The following is a 15,712-nucleotide window of genomic DNA, read 5'->3' on the forward strand; positions in this document are numbered from 1 at the left end:
AATAACAATGAACAAAGAAAGTATTAGAAAGTTATAAACTAATTGTGACAGGCCAGCTGGAACTTTTACAATTAAAACAGTTGCTGATTATACTGGCTACTACATATTATCAGTGGTGGTGGGAGAGTTGGAGTGACCATACACTCAAAATACACAAACGAAATGTATCTCAGAGTAACTGACATGACAGCAGATCATTTTTGAGTTTATTAAAAAGATTCAAGCATTGATAAAAAGAACTTCACTAAATAACTGTCTCCAGCTGCAATAGCAAATAAGATGAAATATGCTGTGACTCTGTAAATGTGAGTCAGTATGATGTTTCCTTTTCATCTACGGTGGTGAGACTGTACTAAAACACAGACAGAGCAGAGGAAGCTCCTTGTTTCCTTTTTGTCAGCTACTGAGGCCCTAATGGGGATGATGGAGCGTACCTCGGCAGACTACATAGGGCAGAACAGTGCTCCAGCTGTTCTGTAGCCTCATGATAGCAGTACATTTTCCATGGGAACAAAAACTCAGAGCACCTCCGCCTGCACTTTCCTCTTACACTTCCCACTCTGCATTGTCTGGGAACAGCATGCCAAACCACATTCCTCTGCAAGTCCTGGAACATGTGTAGTCTTTTCAATTTCACTTAACCACAGCAATAGAAAAAAATCCAAAAGAATGAAGCCAAATAACCTCTAAACTCATAACAAGAACCACAAAAATGCATTCTTTGAAAGCCATGAAATTATAGGGGCACTCTATCCCTCAAATAAATTCAACCATATACTTTTCTTGCACATAAGTTGATTTTTTGCTGATATACAATTCCTGTAGGCTAACAGCATTGTCAAATCATCAGAATAGTTCTACAGAGTAAAACAAGTATAAAAGTACTTACATCTGCTGACATTTGGTGGCATGGCCTCTCCTTATTTTATCTTCTGTCAGAAGTTCAAGGGAAAACATATCTAAGCCCAAACACACCTCTTCTGACACCAAATGAAAGGACAAGTACAATATTATAGTGGCTAGACTGTGACTTTCACAGGGCTAAATCTTTTGCCAATGGGTTACCTTACAGTGCTGTGAATTTACTTCTGCCACTGCTTTCAACAACATACTGGAAAATGGAATGGATGTACAGGTGTTTGAAAAGCGTACTCTCGCCAACCATTAAAAGTTGTGGTGGGAAGAAGCTGGCAAAAGTTAGAAAATCATTCTAAATACCACAGCACAGCTAAGGGAAACAAAGTTAACCATTTCTGTACAGGACAAAAGTACCAAAATTAAGTAACTGATAACAAAATAATGCAAGAAAAATATCATGATGTACTCAAAAAAAAAAAAAAAAAAAAAAAAAAAACTGCTGCAGCATAGTAACCTTTTGTTGCAAGGGGCTGTCCACCACTGAAATGGCCTACCCTATACCACAGTGTTAGCAACATCACCTAAGTGCATGACACATGGCTGCCACCCTTTAATAAGGTACACAATGCACTATACTACCTAAAAGACTAATTAACTACAAATAGAACAAAGGTTGTAAATTATCCTCCATCATGACAAGTTAGTGAATTTGTGTCTCTGTAATGACTATGTCTGTTTCAGTCATTGCCCAGTCTCTAGGTAGCCTACACACCTCCAATGCTTTACTACAAAAATAGCGAGCTAGAGATGTCACTAGTTCTTTTCTTAGTCCTCTGAGCCATTCTCGTAACACTGCATTGTGCTCTTGCTTCTAACTTCTAGTTTTAGCAGTCCCTTCAGAACATTGCCTTCTGTGAAAAAGCTTAATATCAAACCCCAGTCATCAGCCTCAAGAACAGCCTTAAGAACACAGTGTGGTACCTGTAACTACCCTTTTTTTGTAGTTATTGACTAGAAGTGTATGTATATTTTTTCTTGCTTTCTCATTCTCTCTGTATTTTCATCACCCCCTTTCTCATTCTTATCTCACTACTGTACTTACAAAGTTTATCCTTCTTTACAACTAATTTGGCTATTTTTCCATTTGTTATTCTGGCTGCCTTTCTTGCTCCTACAATGTTCCTACTGCGGTCCCCAATATATTATGAATGGTATACATTTCTTTCACTCTAACCTCTTTTAGTATCCAATGTGCTCATCTTTTTTTCATTCTGATTTTCTCATTTCCTTTACACATAAGGTTTTCATTGTTCTACTGACAGGCCTCCAATGTCTTCTAGCTATTTGTTTAAGTTTGTTCAGGTCAGCTGTCCCAAAATCTACCACCACCAACAACAACTTTGCTTTGGTGCAATGACTTAAGTGTTAACTGCAGCAATGTTTATCTGTTTCCAAATGATTAACCACTTCCAAACCTGGCATCCTGTCTTCATACCCATTTCAGAACAGTAAGCATTACTTTTACTACCAACTATATTAAGTTGTGTTCTCTAGAAGACACAGCAATGGACCTGCTCCTTCTCTTAATGCAGTCAAGATATTTCAGGCATTCAACATATTAACTTGCATGTTTGCTTGTTAGTTTATTTATTTTAATTGCATTTTCTTGACTCCCAGCTTTTTTTCATTAACCAGGAAAGCCCTTTGAACACAACTATTCCTTTTGAAAGGCTACCCAGGAGCAATGTCTAGTTAAGTGAGCTGCTCAAAGTCATACAGTAAGCAAATAGAGGTGGATGGAATCAAACTGATGACCCTAGATTATAGGAAGCAATTCATTAATGTCAGAATATTTTAGATCCTGCAAAGTGAAGTTAAATGGGTCCTAGAAATTCTTGCTATAACAAGGCCAATAGGAGTGATGGAATTCCAGCTGAATGTTTTAAAATCCTGCAAAATTATGCTGTTACAGCACTGCTTAGAAATTGCCAGCAAATTTGGAAAACACTACAATGGCTATTAGAGTGGAAAAGGTTACTTTATATTCCAGTCCTAAAAGAACAGTGCTACAGACTCCTACAAGTTATCAAATAGTTGCATTTCTTCTCATGCTAGCAAGATAATACTCAAGATCATGTAAGCTAAACTCCAGCAATATATGGACCGACAACTGGCAGAGGTACAAGCTGGTTTTAAAAGTCGCAGAAGAACCACAGACCAAACTGCCAACAGATCGAATAGTATGGATAATGAAAAAAGCAAGGGAGTTCCAGTAAAAATATTTACTACCACTTTATTGATTACTATAAAGTCTTTGACTATGTGGAAGATAAACTGTGGCAAGTTAAATGCTGATACTGGACCACCTTATTTGCCTCCTGAGAAATTTACTTGCAGAATGAGAAGCAACAGTTATAACCAAATATGGAATAACTGATTGGTTCAAGATTGGGAAATGAGTTATGACAAGGCTGTATACGTCATCCTACTTACTCAATGCCATTTGAAATGCTGGGTTGGACAAATCAGGTGCCAGAATCATAATTCCTAGCAGAAATACTAACAACCTCAAATATGCAGACAATACCACTCCAGTGACTGAAAATGAGGAAGATGTAAAAAAAAAACAAAGCTTGTTGACAAAGATGAAAGTAAGAAGTGCAAAAGCTAACTTGCTACTAAACATAAAAACTAAACTTATGTCATCTAGCCTTATTAATTCTTTGGAAATAGATGGGAAAGAGATAGAGGTAGCAACATATTTTATTTTCCTAGACTCAAAGATTTCTGAAGGTGGTGACTGCGCTCATGAAATTAAAAGACCCTTGCCTTTTGGAAGAAAAGTTATGAGAAATTAGGATAAGGCTTTAAAGAGTAAAACTATTACACTATCAGCTAAGGCCTGTATAGTCAAAGCTATGGTTTTCCCAGTGGTAACATGGCTAGGAGAGCTGGGCTACAAGTAAGGCTGTGCACTAGAAAATCAATGCTTTTGACCTGTGGTGGAAAGTTTCAAAAAGTTAATGAACTGCAAGAACATCAAATCAATCAATAATTCAGGAAACAAATCTAGACTGTTTACTAGAAGGCCTGACAAACTAAAACTCAAACACATCAGTCATATAATGCAAAAACAGGATTAGCTAATGACAGACACTGATTTTGAAAAATCGAAGGCAAAAGAAAAAGGGGCAGCAGAGGATAAGGTGGATCTATAGCATTACAAAAGTAGTGAGCATGAATGAAGCAGTTACTGACAGGCAGGCCTGGTGTGTTAAAATCCTTGAGGACATGGAGTGTCAAATGCAACTAAATGACTAAACAACAACAAAATATCAGATCACTAACATATAGCATGGTGGATCACTTTGGTAACTGAAAGGAGTTTTTCAGTAGGTGGCACTGATGGTGTTTATTACTTTGAAGATTTATACATCTGCACATTTTACTGAGTGTTATCTGAAATTAATTGTATTTTCATGGCAACAGAGAGGGAAATAACATGAATGGCATACTCAAGCTTCAGGTTCAAGACAGATTTGGCAATGGCATACTTATGCCAGCAGTGGCAAGGCTGGCGATCTTGTAAGAGCTTTCTTTGCAATTCAATAAATACTCTCATTCAAGGTCAAGAAGGAGTATAGCATGACTCCTGTGCACTTGTATGTGAAGAATAAACAAAAGAAAAACCCAGCAAAGCTAGACTTTCCACTGTGTGATTCCTTAAAACCTCAGGAATTAGAGGTAACATGGGATATATGCAAATGACCCCTTAAGGACATCAAGCGTTTCAGCAATATGGCAGTTCTGAATCCCCATAATTATTTCCTTTTACGTCTGCTATGGACAAATTCAGGCCAATAAACCCAAACCCTACTAGCTGTGGACATGCATGTTTCAGCTAGTGGGGTTTGGCTTTATTGGCCTGAATTTGGCAAAAAGTCATGGGCATTCATATAGCTGAAACACCTGATAATCTTAAGGGGTCTTTTGCATATATCCCATGTTACCTCCAATACAAGAGGTTTTAAGGAATCACACAGTGGAAAATCTAGCTTGGCTGAGTTTTTCTTTTCGTTTTTGCTGATTGATTTTTCTGTGTGACCTTGATACTCATTGTTTTATTTTGTATGTGAAGATGATGAAAATGGTTCCCCAAGTATCAAAGGTGGCGAATGAGCGAGCCTAGAACCTGTGCCAAATAGCACACTGTTACTTTAGGAAATGCTGACAGGAAGCTGATTTTAAAAAATAAACCAAATACTTCATTGAAATCTGTTTGCAAGGCATTCTGAATTTTTATCTTATTTTGCCTCTTTATTGAGGAAGTAGGTAAACACAATCAGAGATGCAAGGAGAATAGCTGACACCAGCATGAAAGGAGCAGGCTATATTCAGTTCTTTGTCTCAAAAACAGGCCAATTAAGTAAAATCCAACACTCAGAAACAGTTAAAAGCATTCCATGACTGAAAAAGTCACTAGTAAGTTTTAAAATAAAAATAAAAAATAAGACCAGACATGGCCATTGAAAGAACTCAGCTTTATTCATGTATAATAAGCACTTTCATCCACTAACTGGACTTCATTATTGAGGGAGGAGATCATTTGCATAGAGGATTAGTTGAGTGCCACATAAGTCAAGAAAAACTGCTGGCAAAAAGTGAAAAGCAACACCACCAGTAGTGGACCTTTGGGGGACCTCTGTTCCATGAGTTGTTTTGTTAAAAAAGACAGTATCAAAGAGAGATTCTAACCATCTTTTTGTTAGACAGCTAGAAAATTAGTAAAGCTATTCTCCATAGAAGCCATTAAAAGATAATCTAGAAAGAGGCAGTAGTTGGTCAATCTGCTCAAAGGTCCACTTAAGATCTGTGTGAGGAAGGTCGCTGTCCTCATTTGTAAAAGTCTGGTTCAAAGACTGAATAAAGAGCAACAGTAGCAGTATTAAACCAGGACATGATGCTATGCTAAATATGATAAAAGTAGAAGTTCTGTCCTGAATGAAACTTAGTGTTTGCTTACAGACTAACTGTTGTAAAATTTTAACAAGTAGAGGAAAGTCTTGCAATGGGCTTGAAGTTTTCTCAAGGGTTTAGTTAAGGTGAGAGCACTATCTGGCTTTTGCTTATCAGGTACCACACCCTGACATAAAAGACTGTGATGATGGTGATACAAGCATTCTGTCTGGGTGATGTTCAGATGAAATTCCTGCTAGTTAAGAACAGTGCCACCTCAACGTGACTACTAATTGCAGAAAAGAAGACTCTTGTCTGTTTTTTGTGCACATACACCTCACAGCTATTCAGTGTTTGGTCTTGCTGGAAACCATGAGAGTAGTACTTGATGGGTTCTGCAAACTGACCCTGCAGCTCTGTTTGGAGACTTTGCTGTTCATGCAGAGAAATATTTTGAGAACAAAAGCTGGAAAGAATGAGCTACCAGATCCAAATATGAATAGAGAATTGTCACTGGACATCTGTGATAGCTATAGACTGACCAAAATTAATGCATTAAACAAGAAACATCTTTATTAAATTATCATATATGACATAGGCCATGTTACATTTATATAAATGACAATAAACCATAGCTACACAATCTCAGTTGAAAACATTATACATTCCAAACCGTACGACACAACTGTAGCTGCAAACACTATACATCACTTTTAACATATCCAGTCACTGTTAGTCAGCCATTACATAGCTCATTCAAATCCTGCCTTCTTTTAAACCTCATTCCTCCTCTGCATGTATTGATCCCACAGTTCCCATTTTCTCCTATGAATTTGCTCCTACCCTTTTCTAAAGATCCCAGTTCCAGTTGTTTTAACTCTCTTACTATCTTCACTACTTCTAGTAAAGTTGGTTTAGAATAGTAATTACTTTTTTGGCAGCCATCATAATTAGACTCAGCAAGGCCTTACTATGTTTCGACAATTCCGAGTTTGTATCATAGCTCAAAAAATAGTTTCCTTAGTCACTCCAACTTGCTCACCCACATCTCTGACAAAGAAGTCTGCAAGGAATCTTTAAAGTCTAACAACTCATTATACTCAGAGAAAATATGTTCCCAGTTATTTCTTTCTGCCCCATCAAACCTACAGCATTTACTGTCTACCTGAGGAAAATTCTTTGAAGTCTGCTTGGGGTATAAAAATACCCATGTAAGTAACTCCAGCCAAATATCTGAAATCTTCCAGATTTTGTTGCATATTTGGGAGACATACATATACCCCCCATTGTTTCTTTGTGAATTGCTTATCTAATCTCTCTTCCCAGTCATTCTTAATCTCCTCTCTTAATGGCAACTTCTGTTCTAGATTCTACTAAAAACTCTACCAGTGCTGGTCTTTCGTTTCGGACCCCCCTTATTTTTTTCTTGCTGCCTATATTCTGTTATCAAATCTCTTGATATGGAAGGCAGTCTTTAGCCTGCAGTACAAATAAGTTCTTCACATCTTCCCATTCTATTCTATTCATAGGTTCATAGGTGTGCACAAGGCTAATGGCCCTGGAACCTTTACAAGCCTAGCCCAAAAAATTGCCTTGGCACCGTGCCACCCAATGTTAGTTCACAGTGCCTCTATCCAGTAGAGCAACTGGATTGATCCCTGGGGTGAGCTTACTATTACCCATCCACTCGTCGAGATTTCTCTTGAAGAGGGCCAGCAAGGTGCTCTGCTTGATATGAATGGGAAGCTTATTCCAGAGTATGGGCAGTCTTTGGGAGATGAACCTGTCTCTCCAGCATGTTCTGTTGATTGTGGTGGCGAAGTTGTGATCTCTGGAATGTGTGGTGCAGGGGATTGGGATTTCTTTAGGTGTAACATTTCAAGTAGGGCTGGGTTGGACAGGGCTTTGTAAATCAAGTAGAGATCACCTCTAAGTAGACGATAAGTGACTGAGAACAGCTGAAGTTTCTTGAGTCTGTCCATGTAAAACATGTGTTTAATGCCTAGGAACCTTTTTGTGAGGTATTTTTGTGGCCTCTCCAGCTGTTATAGGTGTCTGGTCAGGTAGATGCCAAATGGGGCTTTATATTCGATGACTGGTCTAATGAGGGATGAGTGGAGAGGGATGATGACCTCTTTCTTTCTGGATGCGAAACCTTTGGTTACAAGATGTGCAACGTAGAAGGACTTCTGACCACAGTGGCAATGTGATGGTCGAAGGTCTTACAGTACTTTACACAATGTCATATATACTAAGTTCAGTTCAGTGAAATGAGTTTTCAGTAATTTGTGTTTTCAGTGACGTGGTTGGGGTGAAATGAAATTCAGTGAAATGAGATTCAAAAAACAAAGTAGACTCGTGTATAGATATATATATATATATATATATATATATATATATATATATATATATATATATATATAAAGATACACACACACACACACACACACACACACACACACACACATGAATCAGAAAAACACAGGCATTCCATGAACTCGGAATAGAACAGAAGCCAAACACAACTGCAACTTCTTCTCTAGTTATAACAGAAAAAAATAAATAACACCCAGCATTGCTCAGAGCTTATTCATAATTATATTACCTACTTAGATCCAATGGATGTTGCTAACATACTGGTAAATAAACTGAATGCCAAACTTACCCCAGATTCATCTATTACACTCCTATTTATCACTGATGGAATCAAGCCAGCAACCATCATAAAAAAACATGTATAGTATGTGCCCTCCAAAATGAAAGAAAACCTCATTCATGTGGCCTAACAACAAACCCAGTTACCTAATTAATAGCGCTAATGAAGAATTGACAGACCCACTCTTCTACCTCTTTAACCTCAGCTTAGCAACCGGCTTTGTACCAGGGAGTTGCGCACAGCTGTTGTGATGCCATTGCAGAACACTGGTCCCACCTAGGTATTACAGACCTAGCAGCTTAACGAGTCTCATATGCAAAGCCATGGAATGTATCACAACTGACCTAATTAACTATGATGTCAAAAATATTATCAGACTTGACCCCCATTACTTCCACTTTGTCAAGACTAACTCCTTCTACTGAATACTGTGAACATCTTTAAGAGGGTTACTCAAGCCGTAGACTGTAAGCAAACTGTCCACACAGAGTACCTTAACCTCACTAAAGTATTCTATACGTACCACATATAAATATAATAAATAAACAGAGAGACTGACAAACTAACCCATATGTGGTTAGGTAGGTAGCCAACTGGCTTAGGGACAGAACTAACACAAAGCAAGGGATGCATCCTCTAAGAGCATAAAAATGACCAGTGGAGTATCTCTGAGATATGTGCTGGGACTTCTGTTATTCAGTATCTACTTCTCAGATCTCCACTTTTCAAATGAAGATGTCTGGTTAAAGTTCAAGGATGACTGTAAGCTGGGAGTAATTTTCAATTCTCTGTCTCTAACAAATAGGCACTTCAGTAGGAGCTTACATTGTCAATAATTGGTGTACAAAAAATGGGCTCAAACTCAATGATAAAAAGTATAACAATGTAGTATTTGGTAAGCACCTCTTAGCTCCAGCTCAAAGCATAGATAACAGACCACTTCACAATGAAAAGGCAGTGAGAGACCTATGTAATTTTGTGAATAGCTCCCTCCTGTTTGACCATCATTTTGTAGAGGTGGTTAGGAAATCCTTTTACCTTGCAATGCTTATAATAAAGTATGCATTTTGTTTAGATCAAAGGAAGTCCTTACCTTCTTGTACTCCACACTGATTAGATCATTTTTTTACTTTAATGCCCCCTTTGAGATGAATGTTAATACGCAGTGTGACACTGCCAGCCCAGCTATCTGGAATTTTGTAAATAATCATATGCCATTTGTGAATATTAGTATGATTCATATGTTTGTCTTACAAATGTAAGAGAACTGTATGTTATGTACCGAGCTTTAAGAATGTAACCACAGTGTACCCTGCTGGAAAAGAACAGAAATGTATACAAACTATATACCTGTGCAAATGTATATTTTAATAGTAGAAGCTGGAACATAAAGAGTTAATTTGCAAAACTTCAAGGAAATAAGTTGGAATCAAAGTGTTTTACGATTGTGTTATCTCCCAGTTTCAAAGCAGCAAGCAGACAATGTATAGAGCTAGAAAATTTTCTATTGACTTGAAAGTAATTTTAATTACTAGGTTTAAAATGTAAAGTGTTTTATTGCTTCCTAGCAGCTGCACATTTGACAGATATGAACTTCTCACACAGAGATGATAACATTTTTAGTATCTGTTAGCCTGGGAACTGAAGGCAGGCAACAAAGAGTGATGTCATCCAAGCTAACCCAGCAGAAATATCTGATATTAATTTAAGATCTCTCTCAGATAGAGAGAATTGGCATTTTGTATCTTGTCTTGGACCTAGAAACATCCATTCAGCACGTCTGCCTGCACGTTGCTCTGTATGTAAGGTTTAGGCATAGTATTTCTTTTAGAGATAGATAGGAGTGTAGTAAAGATTAGTTTAGATGTTTTCTGTATTTATTTGAGACTGTCCTGCATTGTTGTTTTAAAATATTCCCTGTGATTCTGAACTCCACAGTTACTGGCTTGATGTCCTGCAATGTTGTTTTAAAATATTCCCTGTGATTCTGAACTCCGCAGTTACTGTGTTGTTTGAGTATTATCTTCTTCTTTTATTATTTACTATTTATTATTAAATATATAGCTGATAAGTAGGAGTTGGTGGCAGTGATAACTACTTTACATTCTGGGCAGAAAGGGGCATAACTAGTAAACCTAAGCCAGCCTTTCCCAGGTATGTGTGTGTGTGTGTGTGTGTGTGTGTGTGTGTGTGTGTGTGTGTGTGTGTGTGTTTGGAGTTAAAGAGACTTGAGTTGGAGGCCAAGCATTTGGAAACAGAAGCAGCACAGAGACTGAGGCATCTGGAGGCTGAGAAAAATGAGAAACTGTAGCGTCTGCAGGCTGAGGAGAATGAGAGGTAGAGGCAGCATGAAAAGGAGATGCTGACTCTTCACCAGAATCATGGAGGTAATGGGGAAGGGAGTAACTGAACCCCAGAAGCAACAAAGGTCAGTAAATTTCTTCCACAATTTACGGAAGGGGATAATTTTGACAGTTTCATTTATATGTTTGAGAGTGTATGTAAACAGTATAATGTTGACCAAGGGCTCTGGGTACTGTTCCTGACCTACTTACACCATGGTAAAGCTAAAACTGTCATTTCTAAACTGTCTGATACTGTTTGTTTAAATTATAATGTTGTAAAGAACTGTTTGCTAGAATATTTTAAGTTAACATCTGAAGCTTATAGGAAAAAGTTTTGTGAGCATCGACACAAGCCAAATGAAAATGTGTGTGAATATGTTGCTGAACTAAGCACTTATTTTCATAGGTGGGTGAGTGAATATCAGGTCACCACATATGAAGGGCTAGCAGACCTTTTGGTGAGGGAACAAGCCCTTAGCACTTTGCCTGAGGACATGAGAATCTGGTTAGCTGATAGAAAATGCACTACTGTAGATGAGTTGAGGAAGAATGGAGACCTATACCTATCAAGCAGGGCATCACTATACAGGAAAAGGATACTCAGTGCTGCTCATGGGTCTAAGGGATGGTGGGCAGCCCAGACTGCCCCAACAGTGTCTGCGAGTAGCATGGGAACCCACTAATCCAGGTATATGTCCAGGACCAAGGGTTAAATGTTTTAAATGCAACCAGTGGGGCTATGTAGCATACAGATGTCCATGGAGGCAAGGTGGGGAACAAAAGTTGGGAGAGCCACTAAGCGGGAATGACAAAATGCCAGCAGTAAGTTGTCTTGAGACAACAAGAGTACCAAACTACCACAAGAGGTTATATCCTATTTTAGTGGATGGGAAAGAGACCATGTCTAAGAGAGACACAGCCTCTGCCTTAACTATTGTGAAACCTGCCAAATTCCTTTGGCTAGGATTCATCCTGACTGAGAGGGTGGAAAAGGAAGCCAGCAAGTAGGGGTGTGTGAGGATATCCCTGCAGATGTCCTGATAGGGAATGATTTTGATAATGCAGTACCATGTGTGCATGTAGTTACACGCAGTCAGGCTTGGAGATAAGTATGTGGGTCTGGTAGCCTGGGGGAGACCCAGACAGACCACACACTTGCAGCCAGGACTGGTGAGCTGGTTACTTCAGGGAGGGAGCTACCCTGTAGCAGTGAAACTGAAGATGAGCCACAGCTGCTTGTGGGGACTGATGTTCCCTTGGACAGAGTGACTGTGAGGGCAGAGGTGAGCAGTAGTAGTACCCAGGCTGACAGTGAAGCACCGCTGTCAGAGGATGACAGACTTCCTGTGGAAGGGGAGCTGGGAAAGGTTACAAAGAGAGAGCTGAGACAGGCTTAGCTCTCAGACCCACATTACAAGGCCTGAGGGAGGGAGGTAGTCAGACACCTGATTCTCAAGGGAAGTGGAAATCTGTATCCTGGAACAAAGTGTTACTGTATAGAGAGTGGACCCCTGAGGGAAGGCTAGAGTGTGACAGAATACAGCAGTTGGTAGTGCCCAGAGCCTACCATCTGGCAATTCTAGCCATAGCCCATGATATTCCCTTTGCAGGTTATATAGATATAAAACATACAAAGATACATATTATGCAGAACTTTTATTGGCCTGGGATTTCCAGAGATTTAACAGGGTATTGCAGGACCTCTGAGCATTGCCAAAAGGTAGACAAGGCAGGAGACAAGGTGAAAGCTCCTTTGATGCCTTTGCCTGTGATTGAAGAGCCATTTCAGAGGGTAGCTATGGATATTGTGGGGCCTCTGAATACCCCAAGTTCCACAGGGAAAATGTATATCCTAGTGGTAGCAGATTATGGTACCAGATACCCTGAGGCAGTGGCTCTGTCCTCCACTGACGCAGAAAAGGTGTCAAATGCTTTGTTAGAGATTTTCAGCAGGGTAGGTTTCCCAAACGAATTAGTGACTGACGGAGGTGCCAATTTCATGTCAGACCTGCTGGCTTCTCTATAGACGTACTGTGGGGTGAAGCACCTAAAGACCAACCCCTACCATCCCCAGACTAATGGTCTTGTTGAGAGGTTAAACTCTACACTCAAGATGATGCTACAGGCATTTGCAGACCAGTTCAAGAGGGAGTGGGACAAATATTTGCCCCATCTGTTGTTTGCTTACGGAGAGGTTCCCAGGAATCCACAGGTTTTTCACCCTTTGAGTTGTTGTATGGGCATAGGGTGCAGGGACCTGTAGATTTGATTCAAGATGAGTGAGAGGGTGAGTGTGAATCCCACAAGGAGTCTGTTGTGGCATATGTCCTAAACCTCAGGACAAGGCTCAAGGAACTCGTGGGCTTGGTCCAGGAGAACCTGTCAGAAGCCCAACAGTAGAAAAATGTCTGGTATGACAAGAATGCTCAAGCTAGAGAGTATGCTGTAGGGCAGAAGGTAATGGTACTTATTCCTGTCAGACACAACAACCTGCAGGCAGCTTGGGAGGGACCCTACAACATGGTAAGAAAGGTCAGTGATGTTAACTATATGGTAGAACTGCTAGGCAGGGGCACAAACTGTACCATGTTAACATGATGAAGCCTTACCATGATAGGGAGGGCCTTATGCTGAGTATTTGTAGTGGACTGCAGGAGGAGTCTGAGGGGGATCTGGTGACTGATCTCCTCAGTGAGGCTCAAACTGACACCTCAGTGGAAGGGGTAGCAATGTCATAGCAGCTATCTATTACCCAGGTTCGAGAAATTTGAGCAGTGTTACAGGAGTTTGGGGACATGTTCACTGGGAAACCAGGGTGCACCCACCTGGTGCAGCACCATGTGGATACAGTACACCTTATAGGGTGCCTGAGAGAGTCAAACAGACTCTGAGGGAGGAGATACAGAAAATGTTGGAACTAAGGGTAATTCAGGAGTCCAGCAGTCCCTGGGCTTCCCCAGTGGTGCTGGTACCAAAAGAAAGATGGCAGCACCAGGTTCTGTGTGGACTACAGGAAATTAAATAGTAACAAAGAGTCAGATGCTTACCACATGCCCAGGACAGATGAAGCCCTAGAGCAGCTGGGAGGGGATAAGTATCTTACCACCACTGATCTTACATATGGTTACTGGCAGGTGCCCTTGACTCCCAGTGCTAGACAGAGGTCAGCCTTTGTGACTCCTTTTGGCTTGTATGAGCTCACAGAGATGCACTTTGGGATGGAAAATGCCCCAGCAACTTTCCAGAGGCTGGTAGATCGTATCCTAGTAGGAGCAGGAGATTTTGTCCTTGCTTACCTAGATGATATTGTCATCTACAGCCATTCATGTCAAGAGCACCTTCAGCATGTCAGGGTGGTGATGGACAGACTACAGAGGACAGGGCTGACCATTAAGCCCAGCAAATATTAGGTAGGTATGACAGAGGTCTCCTAACTGGGACATAGAGTGGGGAGTGGTAGGATCAGGCCAGAACCTGGCAAAGTGGAAGCCATTCAGGCATGGCCTGCACCTGTTACCAAAAAGCAGGTGAGGGCATTCTTAGGGACAGCAGTGTACTACAGAAAGTTTGTCCCCAGTCATAGTACCACAGCTGCTCCCCTCACAGACCTGACAAGAAAAAACAGGCCAGATAAGGTAGTGTGGACCCCAGCATGTGAGCAGGCTTTCCAGAAGCTTAAAGGAGTTTTGGGAGGACTCCCTGTGTTAGCCAGTCCAGATTATAGCAAAGAATTTGTTGTGTAGGTGGATGCTTCAAACCATGGGGTGGGGGGCTGAACTCAGCCATGCTTCTTCAGTGGGAGAAGAGCACCCAATGGTTTATCTCAGTCATAGGCCCCAACCCAGGGAGGAATGCTATGCAGCTGTAGAAAAAGAATACCTAGCCATAGTGTGGGCACTGAAGAAACTTCAGCCTTATCTGTATGGAAGGAAATTCACTGTAGTTACAGACCACAATCTCTTAACATGGCTTCATTGAGCTATCCAGCAAAATGCCAAGTTACTAAGATGGAGCCTAGGGTTGCAAGCATACATGACAGTGCAGCAGTGCAGTGGGGTTAGCAATGCCAACACAGATGGGCTCTCAACACAGGAAATGAGGTAAGGTATTCCCAGATAAGCTCAACCCTCTCAAGCAATGTTTCTCAAGGGTCACTTGAAAAACTAGCTTGAGGTTTTTTTTTTTTGGGGGGGGTGTTATGACACTGCCAGCCCAGCTATCTGGAATTTTGTAAATAATCATATGTCATTTGTAAATATTAATATGATTCATATGTTTTTCTTACAAATGTAATATACTGAGCTTCAAGAATGTAACCAGTGTACCCTACTGGAAAAGAACAGAAATGTATATAAACTATATACCTGTGCAAATGTACGTTTTAATAGTAGAAGCTGGAACATACAGAGTTAACTTGCAAAACATCAAGAAAATAAGTTGGACTCAAAGTGTTTTACGAATGTGTTATCTCTCAGTTTCAATGCAGCAAGCAGACCCAATGGCTAGAGCTAGAAGGTTTTCTATTGTCTTGAAAGTAATTTTATTAGGTTTAAAATGTAAAGTGTTTTATTGCTTCCTAGCAGCTGCACATCTGACAGATATGTACGTCTCACACAGAGATGATAAAATTCTTAGTTTCTGTTAGCCTGGGAACTAAAGGTAGGTGACAAAGAATGATGTCATCCAGTCTAACCAAGCAGTAATATGCAATATTAATTTAATAACTCTCTCTGATAGAGAGACTGGGCATTTTGTATCTTGTCTTGGACCTAGAAACATCCATTCAGCACTTCTGCCTGCATGTTGCTCTGTAAGTAAGATTTAGGCATAGTATTTATTTTAGAGATAGATAGAAATATAGTAAAGATTAGTTTAGATGCTTTCTGTATTTATTTGA

General features: G+C 40.0%; 1 protein-coding gene across 1 annotated transcript in view; it reads right to left on the reverse strand.

Annotated features, from left to right (window-relative positions):
- The window catches only part of LOC122790289 (cytohesin-1), a 1,634,771-nt gene that overhangs the window by 940,865 nt on the left and 678,194 nt on the right, over positions 1-15,712 (reverse strand). The window lies entirely within an intron of this gene.

Source organism: Protopterus annectens, chromosome 1.part2 (genome assembly GCF_019279795.1).
Source record: "Protopterus annectens isolate FY-2018-M chromosome 1.part2, PAN1.0, whole genome shotgun sequence".
NCBI classification, from domain to species: Eukaryota; Metazoa; Chordata; order Ceratodontiformes; family Protopteridae; genus Protopterus; species Protopterus annectens.